General features: G+C 41.4%; 1 protein-coding gene across 1 annotated transcript in view; it reads right to left on the reverse strand.

The window, feature by feature from the left end:
- Positions 1 to 14,315, reverse strand: part of ANXA7 (annexin A7) — a 387,587-nt gene extending 373,272 nt beyond the window's left edge. Inside the window, exon 1 of the mRNA XM_069240454.1 lies at positions 14,175 to 14,315. The gene's annotated coding sequence lies outside the window, so the exon portion shown is untranslated. The remainder of the gene's footprint in view (positions 1 to 14,174) is intronic.
- Positions 14,316 to 16,463: the final 2,148 nt, after the last annotated feature.

The raw sequence follows: 16,463 nt of genomic DNA on the forward strand, positions 1-16,463 counted from the left end.
AGCAATGCACTCAAAGCACCACCACGACGCTCATAAAAAGAATCCACACGATCCAGAAGCCAGACTGATCTTCAACCTGCCTAAGACGACCCACTTTACCCAACACCTAAAAGACCTCCACTGGCTCTCCATCCTTAAAAGATGTAAATTAAAGCTCCTGACGCACACCTACAAATCCCTCCACGACCAAGGACCTGCCAACATGAACTACTGCCTGAGATTCTATATACCTCCAAGGAACCTCTGCTCTGCCCACCGACCCCTCACTCAGCTACCTCACATCATAGGCAGCTGCACCAGAGGCCGCTCCTTCTCCTATCTCTCCGCCAGGTCCTGGAACGTCCAGTCCCTCCAAATTCACTGTAGTAGTAGATTCTCAGGGCAATACATATTGCCAAGTGTAGATCAAGGTTTAGATCCAGTATTTAGAATATCAACTAGAGGCTGGAATGTAATGGGAAATGTGAACTATGTGGCGCAACAGTACAGAGAGTCACACACCTGTACATACTGAAAGAAAATTGTAAGCTCAAATCTTGTACTGACCGGAGTAAGGTGAAGAGTTCATCTGAGGACGTAATAAGAATAAAAAACTTTAAAGTGTTGCAGTTAAAGGCCAACTTGTGTTTAGTGAGCATGAAGGAATTTATGACAAACACATAGGCTCGCTAACCTAATTAAACGATGTGCCTAGGAATTCTGATCAGTTCAAGACTATTTTAGAGGTCTTAGGTTTACAATGATAAAGAACACATGCCATTAAAACTCCATTTACTGCAAATATGCATGCATTCAAGAATGAAGACTGGTTTATTTGCCAAGCATTGTTTAAGCTACAATAAAGAATGTGTAGGGGATTAGGTCAGAGTTTTGAGTTATGGGGTCACAGGTGCTCTAGTGTTTTTCTGTTTTTAATCTGTAACTGAAAAGTCAATTATTATTTGTTGTTCTGAAATAAAGCATGTGTAGTAATTTCAGGTTAAACATTAAGATCATATGGTCACAGGTGCCATGATGTTTTTCCAAAACTAATGCATAACTATGTAATAATTAATTGTTTGACATTCTGTAATAGAGCAATGTTTCACTTTGGATAAAACAAGCTACCTGTGAAGGAACAGATTGAGACAGGCTGTCTTCCTGTGAGGAGGGTCGATCTCCCTGTTGCGAAAATAAAGAGCTGTCCCTACAATGCCAAAGAGGATTCTGTATCCCCCTCCCCCAATTTCCTTAGTTTGTTAATTGCCCTTCGACAACATGCACACACTGCTCATATCAAGGGTTAACCCAGACACATTCAGTAATTTCCACCGATTAATGAAGTCAATGTTTTTCACTGTGGTTCATTTGAATATTTCATTCATAGAACATCTGTTATGATTATCATATTTCTTTTTTACTTTTAGATACTCCCAGGGGTGTGGATCTCCTAAAAGCCGATGCCCAGGACATATTGTCTGGGGTCAAGGACAACAAGTTTCCACATTTATTTTGACTTAAGGACAAGTAGGCCCAACCCCTTGCAGCACAAACCCTTTGTCTGCCAAATTACAGTACTTCACTATGGAACAGGGAAAGGAATTGTCTGCAGTTGAGGTCATATTTGTTACCACATGTTAATGCTATTTGAGCTTGTTTTTATGGTTCATTAATGCAAAGCCTTTATTATAAAGGGGGGTGTTCTAAATATATGTGAGCTCAGAATGCACTACTGACTGGTTCCAGTAAAAAAAAAATATATATCGATGTACACCATTTGCAAAGTTTAACAATATGACACTACATAAAATACTCCCAGGATACTCTCTGATTAAATACAAATATTTGCAGAAGGTTCACAGCAAGATTTCAAAATAAAATGTTCACAAAAAATGTAACAAGAAAAAATGTTTTTCTAAACTGTGAAATTTTATATACCATTTCTTAGAAGCATCATTTAGTAAAATGTGTTAATATACAGTAGCATTTAAACAAAATATTCATATTGGAAAGTCAGTGTAACCAGTTTCAACATGATTATGAGAAACGTAGAAATAAACAAGCATTGGTAAAGGGAATAGGTCTGGCATTGGTGGTCAGTCCTTTGAGTTAGTCGATGTGCATTTTGTTTTGACCTGGCTTTTGTAAAGCTTTACTGTTGTGAAAGCTGCTGGGCCCTCACTATTGTAACAAAACATTGGCAAAAAGCAAAAATATTTTTGGTCTCAAAAAGCACACGTTGCCATAGTAGTTCGTGGCCCTGGACAAAACTACTCAATTCTTAAAGAAAGTCACAAAAGTGTACACATGGTATTCGTCTTTGCATTAGTGCAGATTTGCGTATCTCATGAATTCACAACGATTTACAGAAGTAGACCAGGAAACTGTACTCCTAGAAAATACTTGTAAACTATATTTTAGCACGAGCAAATATGCATGTGCAGATTTGCTCATGTCTGTTGAGTGTTCACTTTCCCTCCAACAACTTTTTTCCCAACCCTGGAAAAAGTTTTAATTCTGAACCTTGCTAGTAGTAAATTTCCAACCTTTTTTGGAAAACATTTGTGAAGACCTGGTGAAAACCTTTAAAATACACAAGCTAGTCGGTTTGCACACCTCAAAATGGCACTCCAAGTGTGGAACTATATGTAGAGCTGCAGATAGGTGGCAAAATAGGAAAACTGCTAGCATTCAAACCCTGCTATAGTATTAGCCATGACATAATCAGAGAGGCGATCATCAGAGCTCTTATATAATGAGATTGCTGCACATAATTCATCATCTACTGCCCAATCTGTAGTGTTTAACAAATAAAACTGTTTCTAGCTCAGGCTGATCAAAAGTTACTAAAAGGGTGCCAACATGGGTTCACACTAAGTGGAAGGTCCTTTGAAAAGGTTAACTGGTCATCTTGTGGTTCCTTTCTTCTATATTTGGTTATTAAACTGGTACTAATGAGGTGACTATTTTGCCCAGACAGTGTTATCATGTGTACAAACAAACTAATGAAGTCATAGTATCAAAAACTGTATGCATTAAGCTGCATAATTTGCCTTTCCTTGCCACATAATTTAGTCAACCCTGCCCCATAATCTGTTGCTCCCCCGTTGCATAATTTGAAACATAAAATGCACATTTATTCATGCCATTAATTTCTGGCATGTGAAAAGCAAGTCTACTTGAATGAATGAATATTATTTCATATGAATAAGAGACTATTTTAAATGACAGACAAGGTTTTATGGGGAAAAGTTGGGTATGTTTCTCGTTTATTGTTTCTAAAACAAAAGCATGGTTTCACAGAGCATAAGCTAAAGGGTACTCGGGTCTTTTCTGCAAATGGTTTATTCTGAGATATTTAGCAATGGATAGATATTTACATTAACAAAAAAGTGTGTGTGAAAAAAATAGCGGGGTCTTTGTGCCACCAACTCAAGACAGAGCCCATGAAGAATCACATCTTCTTCCTCTGCTGAAAGCTGTGGCGAGGTACACTTAGCCTTCACTCTGTGTGCTTATCAGTCTTCCTTTCAACACAGACAAGAATAGAAGATGTTCTATTTCTCTGAACATAAGCTTAATTGTTCAAAAGATGGTATGCAGGTGTGATCCATCTCTCTTTGGATCTGTATTTGGTGCCAAGATTAGTTTAGTAAGAAAACTTTGTGATTTGACTGAAATGATACAATATTTCTTACTGTTAAATACTCCTGGTAAACATTGTTGCTACTTTGTTGTTTATTTTCTTAATAGTTACCATTCACGTTGTATGCACTAGGATTGGATTTTGACTTTAAAAATAAACTCTTGAAAGTATATCCCTTAATTGATAGTGTTCCTAAGTGTGCTTTTGCATAATGAAGGAGGTTTTGGATTCCACAAACTATTCCTGTAATAACTCTCAGTATTGTTACCTGCAACACAACTCACTCAAATATTGTTCAGCGTGTTGTGAGGTAGTTGCACTTCAGCTGGCTTTATGTTTCTGATTCCCATATTGAACAAATCCTTAGTGCTACATGGCCTAGAAAATCTCTACCAGGCAGTGTTCTGGAATATTAATCCAGAAAACATATCACAGCGAGAGCAGAGAAAACTGGCCATTCTTTTAATGTATTTTAAAGGGAAAGTTAGGACAAAGTAGGCTATACCTGTAATTCTGTTCTTCAGGATCTTTTTAATTATACAAATGATACAAACAAAAGACTCCAGAAAGAACATACTCTCAAATTATAACTAAGCGCACTACTAACAAACATTTAAATAGGCCATTTATCACTAGTATTTGCACTACAAACAGGGTTCAAGAAAAATGTGGGTAAAAGAACTTAAGTAAAGAGAAAGTAACTTAGCCAAGGAAAAGTAATAGCACAATCTCGCCTGGCTATAGAGAGGCAGAAAAACTGTGCGGCCTGTTCAGTACATAGACGTGCAATTTGCTGAAGCCTCCAGGCAACTGCTGTCCTACTATAATTGCCTACCATTCAAAAAGTTTTGGGCAGATCTGGGTTGGGAGAACACTTGTATTTTGCCTTTTGCAACCATTTGGAACATAGAATGTTATCAAAGCAAAGTTCCTACTCCCACAGCTGGCGCTTTGTTGATGGTCTGAAGCTTACCTCTCCTTCTGTGGGCTGTCTGAAACATGTTAATGCTGCTTTCCCTAAAAATCATCTCCATCTGCTCAGGCCCCAGCCCTTGCCACTTCTTTCCTCTGTGAAGAATTTCCAACATCCCCAGTGATCATCCCTATACCTGCTGTCTCAGGCCCAGGGCCCTTTGTTTTAAGTCCTACGACTGTTCAAATACACAATAGGGTTGGCAACTTAAGACCGCCTCCCTCAGAAAAGGGATCTCTCCATCCTCTCCCTCATTCAACCGTTGCACCCTCAGAATTCTGATGCCTACAGCATTGATTATATTGTCCAATCTCTCCATTTCCTGTTCCAGTCTTACCACAAAGCATGTGTCCCTCTGCAAAGTTGCATTATGAAAATTAGACACTGTTCCTATCTGTGTACTCCACACTATACCTTAGTTTCTTCAATAATATGTCCACATGTGACACCTTCTATTCTACACCTTTGGTAGTGGTTCTAAAATACTCCAGCAGATCTTACAAGATGGACACTCCCTGCGTCAAGGAAACCAGACGAGGATTATTCTTGCTCTCTCAGTCTTACAAAGTGTGTGCGGTTGCCAAAAGTTGCTTACTGAAAAAGATCTCTTGCCCGTTTCCTTATGTCTTGTTCTGTAGCTTCGGCAGCCACAGTAGGGGTTGCAGGAAACACGACAATGCTTTGTGAGATAGCTTACAATGTCTTCATTCATATTACATATTTACAGTAATGAGGCACTCCTTAAATTCTATGAATGATTTCTTCAATCTGTAAGTTACTGAATTTAATTTCCTAGTATCAATCTGAAGCTTGTGATTGAACAATCATTGAACGTATGGACCATATATCGAACATCTCAAAAAGGCACATTGAATATATAAACATATGGCTCAAAAACTGGGAAGTCCAGCCGGGTCCTGCTGGTGGGCCACACGGGTTACGCAACATGATCTTATTATCTTGAACTGACATTTTTTTTTTTAAATAGTTAGAATCTATAGTTTCAGCAATAGTAAGCAAGCATGTTATTCTATTTAAAAGTAACCACACAAGTTCAATCATTATTGTATGTCCAGTTGTACCTGCACACCATTTCGGACACATAATCCTTCAATAAAGAACTTTCCTCCCCCAGGATTTAAAGTCTTTTCCAAATAAATAAAAATAAAAATAAAAAAAATCAACCAACTTGAATGTTTAATCAGCATGATCTTATTCAGAGTAGGAGTAATCAGTCAAAGGTTACAAGTCACTGCCCCTAGAAGGAAAAAATTTATGTCCTTTTTAGGAGCACTTGTTTATGTTGGAATTCAAATTTAGTCTGTGGGGTCTGTTCAGCTCTCTATATTGAATTGAAGCCTTAGGTTATTTGCACATTATAGTTCTTCTCTATAGTCCTTATTTTGTTATTATTTTTAATATTTTTTACATTTTATTTACAATTTTATCTCAAGACTGGAGGCTCATATTAGGCTTTCCTTTTGTACATTTTTGAATAGCAGACAAGAATGAAAACAAACAACAGTCCCATAAGATGTAACAAAACACACCAAACAGACTAGAAGATCAAATGAAACTCATATCCCCACATTGTCATTGCTTGTGAACAAAAACTCATTTTTTCTTGCTGCTGGCAATCAAGAAAACCAGACTAACGTCTTTTTTCTAACTTAAAATAATATACTACTGCATGGTATGTGTTTATTTTGTGGTGAAATGTACACAGGTGTCAGTGTTGTGTGAGGAGCACCGTGCTCTTTCTTTCTCACGGCTTCAAGGGCCTCTCACTGGTGATATGGGCAATCGGATTGCTATCTTTTATGCTTAGGGCTGCACTGCCATTGTGTGATGCTTTTGGGTGAAGCGTGGGCTTTATTTTTTTACTTACACCATTTAAATTGGCCTGTGCACTCTCACCATGCTCCTTCCTCATGATTGGGGCATTTTCACAAAGGCATCTGGCCTTGGAGTCATGGCCTTGACAGTTTTTGCCCATTGGGTCAGACCCCTTTGTTTATTTACTTTCTATTAACTGGCTCAGTAAGTGGGATATTGTGTTGGGTAATGATGCTTTGCTTTTCCAACCTGTCTTGCAGAAATAAATTGTGGGAACTTTAAGAAAGTTGACCTAGGAATGCATTCCAGACGTCGTAGATCTAGAGAACGACCTATAGCCTTTTAGCACCAGGAAGAAGAAATACAATTACAGGGAGTGCAGAATTATTAGGCAAATGAGTATTTTGACCACATCATCCTCTTTATGCATGTTGTCTTACTCCAAGCTGTATAGGCTCGAAAGCCTACTACCAATTAAGCATATTAGGTGATGTGCATCTCTGTAATGAGAAGGGGTGTGGTCTAATGACATCAACACCCTATATCAGGTGTGCATAATTATTAGGCAACTTCCTTTCCTTTGGCAAAATGGGTCAAAAGAAGGACTTGACAGGCTCAGAAAAGTCAAAAATAGTGAGATATCTTGCAGAGGGATGCAGCACTCTTAAAATTGCAAAGCTTCTGAAGCGTGATCATCGAACAATCAAGCGTTTCATTCAAAATAGTCAACAGGGTCGCAAGAAGCGTGTGGAAAAACCAAGGCGCAAAATAACTGCCCATGAACTGAGAAAAGTCAAGCGTGCAGCTGCCACGATGCCACTTGCCACCAGTTTGGCCATATTTCAGAGCTGCAACATCACTGGAGTGCCCAAAAGCACAAGGTGTGCAATACTCAGAGACATGGCCAAGGTAAGAAAGGCTGAAAGACAACCACCACTGAACAAGACACACAAGCTGAAACGTCAAGACTGGGCCAAGAAATATCTCAAGACTGATTTTTCTAAGGTTTTATGGACTGATGAAATGAGAGTGAGTCTTGATGGGCCAGATGGATGGGCCCGTGGCTGGATTGGTAAAGGGCAGAGAGCTCCAGTCCGACTCAGACGCCAGCAAGGTGGAGGTGGAGTACTGGTTTGGGCTGGTATCATCAAAGATGAGCTTGTGGGGCCTTTTCGGGTTGAGGATGGAGTCAAGCTCAACTCCCAGTCCTACTGCTAGTTCCTGGAAGACACCTTCTTCAAGCAGTGGTACAGGAAGAAGTCTGCATCCTTCAAGAAAAACATGATTTTCATGCAGGACAATGCTCCATCACACGCGTCCAAGTACTCCACAGCGTGGCTGGCAAGAAAGGGTATAAAAGAAGGAAATCTAATGACATGGCCTCCTTGTTCACCTGATCTGAACCCCATTGAGAACCTGTGGTCCATCATCAAATGTGAGATTTACAAGGAGGGAAAACAGTACACCTCTCTGAACAGTGTCTGGGAGGCTGTGGTTGCTGCTGCACGCAATGTTGATGGTGAACAGATCAAAACACTGACAGAAGCCATGGATGGCAGGCTTTTGAGTGTCCTTGCAAAGAAAGGTGGCTATATTGGTCACTGATTTGTTTTTGTTTTGTTTTTGAATGCCAGAAATGTATATTTGAGAATGTTGAGATGTTATATTGGTTTCACTGGTAATGATAAATAATTGAAATGGGTATATATATTTTTTTGTTAAGTTGCCTAATAATTATGCACAGTGATAGTCACCTGCACACACAGATATCCCCCTAACATAGCTAAAACTAAAAACAAACTAAAAACTACTTCCAAAAATGTTCAGTTTTGATATTAATGAGTTTTTTGGGTTCATTGAGAACATGGTTGTTGTTCAATAATAAAATTAATCCTCAAAAATACAACTTGCCTAATAATTCTGCACTCCCTGTATTTAAAAGAATTTAAATACTTTCATTCAGCCTCCTGCAGAGCATACTGCTGAGAAAACTACCCTTCTGCTGAGCACACTATTATCAACTAGAAGGCACATTACCAAAACCTTTAAAGCTTCTATTAACCACACTATACAAAAAAAATGTCTAATATGTTCCAACCTGTCTGGAAAAAACAGACAGCCCTTGTGCATCACTGCTTCACAAAAACAGTCTGCTTCTTCAGACACAGTCGCTCCATCCCCAAACCCATTGGATGGGGGCACAGGAGCGGTCAGATGAGGCAAATGGAATTCTGCATTGCATACAAAATAAAAATAGATTTAAATACTCCTCAAAAAGTACCCAAGTGTACTGAGAATATGGTTAGTGAAGGTCCTTCGCATTTGGTGGAGAGCTCACCCCTTTATGAACCATCCAGTAGTGAGGTGAAAACCACGACTCAACAAACATTTTGGTGGACGAATTGAAAGATACAGGTGATGGTAATGTTTCTATGTTATAGATGACCACAATTGCAATCACTCTTTGTTCGCAGATGATTCCAACTGGTTTGGTCCACTAGAGAAAACATAAGTCATAATCTATGGCTGTCTCTTATGTGGATATCAAAAATATTGAGTTAGACATGGCTGGTATGTCCATTTTTGGTTGCTCTACGATTCACTACCCCATCTCTAGCAAGTAGGTCCCTTTAGAACATGCTGGTCGAATAGTAAATTAAACTTGGATACCTTTAAATAAACAAACACCAGACCGATTACCCTCAGAGTACCCTCGATATGCACCAGGGTCAAGTGGGACTTCTCAAAAAGCCAGGTCTTCAGCTTCTTGCAGAGTTCATGAAGGTAGGAGGCAGCTCTTATGTGTAGTGGCACGACGTTCCATGCTTCAGAGTGATATAGGAGAAGGCTCCACTGCCTGACCAGATTTTCCATAAGCAAGGGACGAGTGCAAGTAGGAGACCAAGTTAGTAGAGATTTCTGAAAGGTTTGTAAAAGCAAATGTGATTGCTGCGGTATGCTGGGCTAAGCGTTACATAGCGTCCTGAAAGAGTGGGGAGGTCTAAATAGTGCTTTTTGTATAAGGAGCCAGCAGAGCCTCTTCAGGTAAGGTGATGCGAGTGCGGTGTGGGAGGCCGATAGTCATTCAGCCGCTGGGTTTTGAATTGTCTGAAGCCTTCAGGAGAGATTTTTTGTGGACAACAGCACAGAAGGTTTTCCTGTTGTCCAGCTTGCTTATGACTAGGACATGCATGGCGGTTTTCCAGGCGCTGTTAGGGAGCCATTTCAAATCTTTCTGAGCATCTTCAGGGCACTGAAGCATGATGCAGTGACGGTGTCCACTTGAGTGGTCGTGTCGACTTTGCGATCAATTACAATCCTGAGGTTCTTGTCATGGGTGGTGGGTGTTGGTCCTAGCTTTCTTGGCCACCAGGTGGAGCCCTACAGTGAAGTGCTCTTCCTGAAGATCACAATTTCGGTCCTTACCCTTTCAGCTTTAGGAAGGTGGTCTTCATACAGGGGGTGATTCAATCATGCAGGCACTGAACTTGATAAGGTAATGTGCATCTTGTCGGTGGGGGAGAGAATGAGTTGAGTGTTTTCTACATAGGAGAAAACAATGATGTTTTGAAAGCAGATGTTGCTGGCTAGATGGATCATGTATGCGTTGAAGAGGGTTGGGACCTAGGAAGGATCCTTTCAGAACTCCACAGATGAGGTGGCAGGTGTGTGATACTAGACTGACTGTCTGGGTACTTCCAGTTACGAATGAGAAGATCTTTAGGAGTGCGTGTCCTTGGAATCTGATTTTGTGCAGGCATTGGATGAGATGAGTTTGGAGACCCTACCAAATGTTGCAGAGAGGTCCAGGACAATGAGGGCAGCCTTGTCTTCTGTGTCCAGAGTCAAGCAGATGTCATCTATGGCGGTGGCAAGGACACTTTCTGTGCTGTGGTTGGGTCTGAAACCAGAGTGGAAGAAGTCAAGGCGCTTGTAGTCATTGAGGTATTCAGTAAGGCATCCAATGTTGGTTTTCTCTAAGACCTTGGCCAGGAATAGCTGCAGGGAGATTGGTCTCTAGTTGGCAAGCACTAAAGGCTATGCAAAGGGGTTCTTCAGTGAAAGAAGGACAGTTTCATGTTTACACGCATCTTGGAAGGTAGCGGAAGAGGTGAATGCATTCAGAATGGGTGTGAGCATAATGCAGATGGATTGCAGTCCTCTGGGGTATCTCAAGAAACAATAGAATCCTTCTCTATAGTGTGGGCTAAAACCTCCTACAGAGAGAAAAAGGTGAAGGGCTTTTTTTTTAATACAACCCTCACCCACCATGGTTACCCCTTGATGGCATGCTTAATTATAGGGCTTCAAGGGAGTTGCAGGTTTGAGAAGAGATTCCTCTCAAAACACATGCTCCGAAATATACATTTGTACAACCTTATCAACTACCACATAAAAAATATATATTGTTTCCTGCCTTTGGAACATGGGGGGCCTGCTTGGATTTTCGAGGCATGTGATTTAGGCTCATGACATTAGAGTATTCATTTTCCTAAACTACCACTCCTCAACTTGACAACAAAAAATTACCACTGAGCCCAATTCCATGCACTACTAAAGTCATGATTTAAAATCAAATTTTGTAATATAACATTCTTGCAATATTGAGAGTGGCACATCAAATTACAGTTGTCAGAATGCAGGTCATGACTACTGGCGTAGGGCTTATGTGGGAAATATTAAATCATTCAAAGCACTGGCAATGAACAGAATAGGAAAATTCCAGGGAATGCCCCGGTTACTCACCCACGGTTGCACTGCTGATGGCATGACTGGCACTGCCGTCAACCACTTACACATTTTATTGATAAATTTAATGGTGAATTATTCTACATTCTTCACTGCAAGTTCTCGTTCTCGAAGTGCGCTTTTTTCATTGCAGAGACATGCGCTCATCTTGGTATAAAGACCTCAAAGTATTCCGCCATAAGAAAAAGAGCTTCCTCCTATGCTGTGCAGAATGTAGTCCAAGGATGGCACTTCCTGCAATTACCTGGAGACTTCTATGTCACAGGATTATGAGAAAAATAACATGATTTACATTCTCTGCTGAATGTGGTGCACCGTTGTACCAACCACATGTGACTAGATGCTGCCCATGCTACACTTCTACCATGAATTCCAACAATAAAGCCATGTCTCTGAAGCCACCTCATGACTGCCATGTCTGTGAAGAATATCTATCTTCCCATTAAAGCTGTCCTCCTGCCAGCCCTCGAAAGAGGCATACGAAACGGAGTTCCCTCTGCACTGAACTGAAGAGGCGGCTGCAGTGCATTAAAAGCATGGGTGACAGATATTATGTAGAGTAGATGCCAGAAAAATACAGTGCATGGTATAATTACTCTATTTTAGCACGAGGGGGCACATTGTGAATTCAGAGCAGACATGCGCCTGACAATTGAATTAATACAATGTCTGCTACCAGTCCAAGTACAATATTGTTTCATGAATATTTGATTTACTGATAAATGTGTCTCACTGGTGGTTAGAGTGCCATAAGCCGATAGTGGCTAATGTACAAATGTTACGCCCTTCTCAGAAAGCCAAAGACTTTGTAATTCCGATACAGAAAAACTATACTAGTGAGCTTGTAATAATTTTAACCTGCAGTCAAAAGAGAAAGTACTCCAAATAACACTACAACAGTTGCATTTTCTACATTTTGGAAAATGCTTTTTTGCCTTGGCGGGGTTCCAGGAGGGCCTCAGGACCAAGACTCTGGGGTCAGGGTATTTATACTCTGCCCCTTTTTCTTTATTTTTAATCTTTTTGTTTGGGACTTGGCTGAGTCCAAGTCCCAAAATGGCGGGCAACACTTCCTGGTTGAAGTGTTAGCAGCCAATCAGATCTCTGCATGATATCGGGGAAATTTGTAAAATTTTTGTGCACCTAGATATACAAATTTGGATTTCCTTCAATATCTCGAAAACTACTGAACAAATTTACACCAAATAACTAAAAATGTGCTTTTTGGACCAAGAGCTACCTTTTTGTCAAATTTTCTGCAATTCCATCCAGCGGTTCGGGCTGTAGTTGTATTCAAAATCCTTTTCGGAATTAACATGGGAAATGCACTTTTTTGCTCCCTCCACTTTTCTCCGCCCGCAACTTTCCATGTACAAACAAGTATCTAGAGGACACTTTTTTGGGGAAAATTTCATAAAGATTAGTCATATAGTGCCAAAGATGAAGCCAACTCAAAAAACACTTTTCCTAGGGAAAATGGATCCTAACTATAACTACCCACTGGTGACTGCCAGTATATATCTTTGAGTGGCATGGGATGTGCACGTCCGACAGAAAGCCTAGCTGAAATGGAGGTGACACAAATCCAGTGAGGTAATCTGATACTCAACAGATCATCATGATACATGTTCCTGGGGCCTGTAAAAACATTACAAGAAGCGAAGAGACGGGTTCACATTTATTTGAAGAGATGCGCACATACAATCACAACCACACACATAAAGAAGACCTACTTTGGTTTTCTACAGTGGGATGAAGCGCTGTTCTTGCACAAACGTGTACTTGACAGGCAGGGGGAGGGGGGTGGCAGCTCCTGGTCACTGTGAACTCCCAGGCCTGAAGAGCACCTCAGGTCAGGCTCAGTCTCATGCAAGACTAGCGCGAGGAGATTCCTCAAACAGGATGTTCAATTTTAATAAGAGATTAGCTAAGAACATGCTTTACAGCTTTGCTTAATTTGTGCTTGTTGTTTCCGGTGCTGAGCATCGGCACTTATTTGTGAGGACCGGGGCTTATTCTTATGCCTCAAGTATTTGCTGCGAGCAAAAGACACATATGGGAAAGAAGGAAGAAGAAAAAACTAAAAAGCGTCATAAAGGTGGAAAGTAGAAAGTTGCAAGATGAGCCGAAGGGGCAGGGGTGGCCGTAAATGGATTGAAGAGGGCCGAGATGGCTTCAGGATTACGCCGCCTCAGTATTCAGTGCTGGCAGATTTAATTACAGCAGTCTCTTGTTTAAGAGAAGGGCTTTGAGCACCGGCACCTCTTTATTTACAAATTAAGCACTGCTTTACAGGCCTATTTACAGAAAAGGCACTCAGAGCCTCGCTGTAAATGTGCAGTGAGTGGTACTAAACAGATCATAATGAGACATGTTCATGGGGCCCTTCACACATATTACAAGAAGCAAAGGAAATGGGTGTACAATTATTTGCATAGATGCACACATACAAGCACAACCACACATACATAACACCTACTTTGGCTTTCTGCAGTGGGGTGAAACGCAGTTCATGCACAAAGGGGTTCCTGACAGGTTGGGGGTGTTTCCGCCGGCTCCTGGTCAATGCAACCTCCCAGGGGCTGCTGAATGTAACCGGTGTTAGAAAATTACTTGGGGACAAGTTTAGCATATTTCTGTGGGGCCCAATTTCATGGCAGGGTAGACGGCGTCCACCCTGTGAAAAAGAAAGGGTAGACGCCGTCTGCAAGCGCGTATGCTCTGCATATGCCTTGCACGTTTAACCTGCACTCCGAAAAAGTCTGCGATTGTCATGAGGATCTCTACTGTGTACCAAACAAACCATGACGTGTGAAACGTTGCAGTGGTCAGAAATGGGCAACGGCGATCCCAACTGAACACACGGACGCCCCGCTGACTCAGGGCGGGGTGTTAGTTTCAACTGATCGAAGCGACCAGTAGCACGGATCTAATCACTATCAACAGCATCCGCGTGACGTAGCCCCGATAAATAAATAAAATATTTCTCACCTGCAAGTCACCTTTAAGCAGCAGCTAGAAACCGAACACTATCGCTGCCAAGATGGATCTACGATAATAACCCCCTTGAGACAGGGAAAGAACTCCGCCAGCATCGAACCAGGAAATGCCGACGCCCCACCCGAAAGCCAAGAGCAATGGCTCGGCATCTGGCAGCCTATTAAATACAAACATATCTTGTTCTGCGCAGCCAGAATATTACGTATGCATTGTCTAGCAAAACTATTTTCGATGGGCGCTAAAAGTAACGCATTCATAAAATGTAGAATAGTCACAAAATTTATACTTGTTTTTAATAACTTGTGAGTTGCATTTTTGTACGTCCATATTAATATTGTGCATACTAAATGCGCATTTTATTATGCAATGACACAGTTATATACCAGTAGCACAAGGGATTGTATCTCACACTTTGCGTCTTTATATTGACATCGCACTTTCGAAAGATGGCCGCTTTAGAACGAAAGTGCGATGCCGAGATTCTCGGTTATTGGCCATGAGCGAGGACTTTCAGTAGTACGTATTTAAAAATCGAGCAGCCATGATGGAATTATGGTGCTCGCGGTGGAATATAACTGGTAAAGTGGGCATTCTTTTTAAAAGAACATCATTTTTTTGTATTTCACAAGCCAAATGTATTTTGCTAACCACATTTGTTAGAGATCGTAGTATGCTCATTATTGTGTTGTAGTTGACAGAGGTACACGAAATGTTTGACTAACATATTTTGTTTTAAATACCTTGATGAAGTTATTGCAAAAAGGATGTTAGAAACATCAAAATTCATGTAGTCAAGTTGTGTGGGTTTTTGTGTGGCGATTGTCATACTTCTATTTCTTTGTCGTAAAGTCGACTGAGAGCAATGCGGAAGTGCTGATTGTTTCGTTCTTGCTACAACTTTGAAAGGTGAAGTGCGATTGTCCAGCCTTTCTGGATTAGGTATTACCCGTGAGGCTGACTGGGTCGTGTTGTTCCCGTTGTAAATTTGAGAGTGAAAAAATAAATATATTCGCCATAGGACCTTTTTTCTTCTGTAAAATGTGCTTTTTGAGCAGCAAAAAAAATTGTGCTTGGATAGATTATAACTTCTGATCTATTCAGACGTAAATTCGACTACAATATAGGTTTGTAGGAAGTTGGCTCTGTATGCACTATTTCAAAGTAAGGAATAGTATGCACAGAGTCCAAGGGTTCCCCTTAGAGGTAAGATAGTGGCAAAAAGAGATAATACTAATGCTCTATTTTGTGGTAGTGTGGTCGAGCAGTAGGCTTATCAAAGGAGTAGTGTTAAGCATTTGTTGTACATACACACAGGCAATAAATGAGGAACACACACTCAGAGACAAATCCAGCCAATAGGTTTTGTTATAGAAAAATATCTTTTCTTAGTTTATTTTAAGAACCACAGGTTCAAATTCTACATGTAATATCTCATTTGAAAGGTATTGCAGGTAAGTTCTTTAGGAACTTTGAATCACTTCATTAGCATGTATACTTTTTACATAAAACACAATAAGCTGTTTTAAAAGTGGACACAGTGCAATTTTCACAGTTCCTGGGGGAGGTAAAGTAATGTTAGTTTTAACAGGTAAGTAAGTCACTTACAGGTTTCAGTTTTGGGTCCAAGGTAGCCCACCGTTGGGGGTTCAGAGCAACCCCAAAGTTATCACACCAGCAGCTCAGGGCCGGTCAGGTGCAAAGGTCAAAGAGGTGCCCAAACCACATAGGCTTCAATGGAGAGAAGGGGGTGCCCCGGTTCCAGTCTGCCAGCAGGTAAGTACCCGCGTCTTCGGAGAGCAGACCAGGGGGGTTTTGTAGGGCACCGGGGGGGACACAAGTCAGCACAAAAAGTACACCCTCAGCAGCGCGGGGGCGGCCGGGTGCAGTGTGCAAACATGCGTCAGGTTTTCAATGGTTTCCTATGAGAGATCAAGGGATCTCTTCAGCGTTGCAGGCAGGCAAGGGGGGGGCTCCTCGGGGTAGCCACCACCTGGGCAAGGGAGAGGGCCTCCTGGGGGTCACTCCTGCACAGGAGTTCCGTTCCTTCAGGTGCTGGGGGCTGCGGGTGCAGGGTCTTTTCCAGCCGTCGGGAAATGGAGTTCAGGCAGTCGCGGTCAGGGGGAGCCTCGGGATTCCCTCTGCAGGCGTCGCTGTGGGGGCTCAGGGGGGACATCTTTGGTTACTCACAGTCTTGGAGTCGCCGGAGGGTCCTCCCTGAGGTGTTGGTTCTCCGCCAGTCGAGTCAGGGTCGCCGGGTGCAGTGTTGCAAGTCTCACGCTT

Source organism: Pleurodeles waltl, chromosome 6 (genome assembly GCF_031143425.1).
Source record: "Pleurodeles waltl isolate 20211129_DDA chromosome 6, aPleWal1.hap1.20221129, whole genome shotgun sequence".
NCBI lineage: Eukaryota > Metazoa > Chordata > Amphibia > Caudata > Salamandridae > Pleurodeles > Pleurodeles waltl.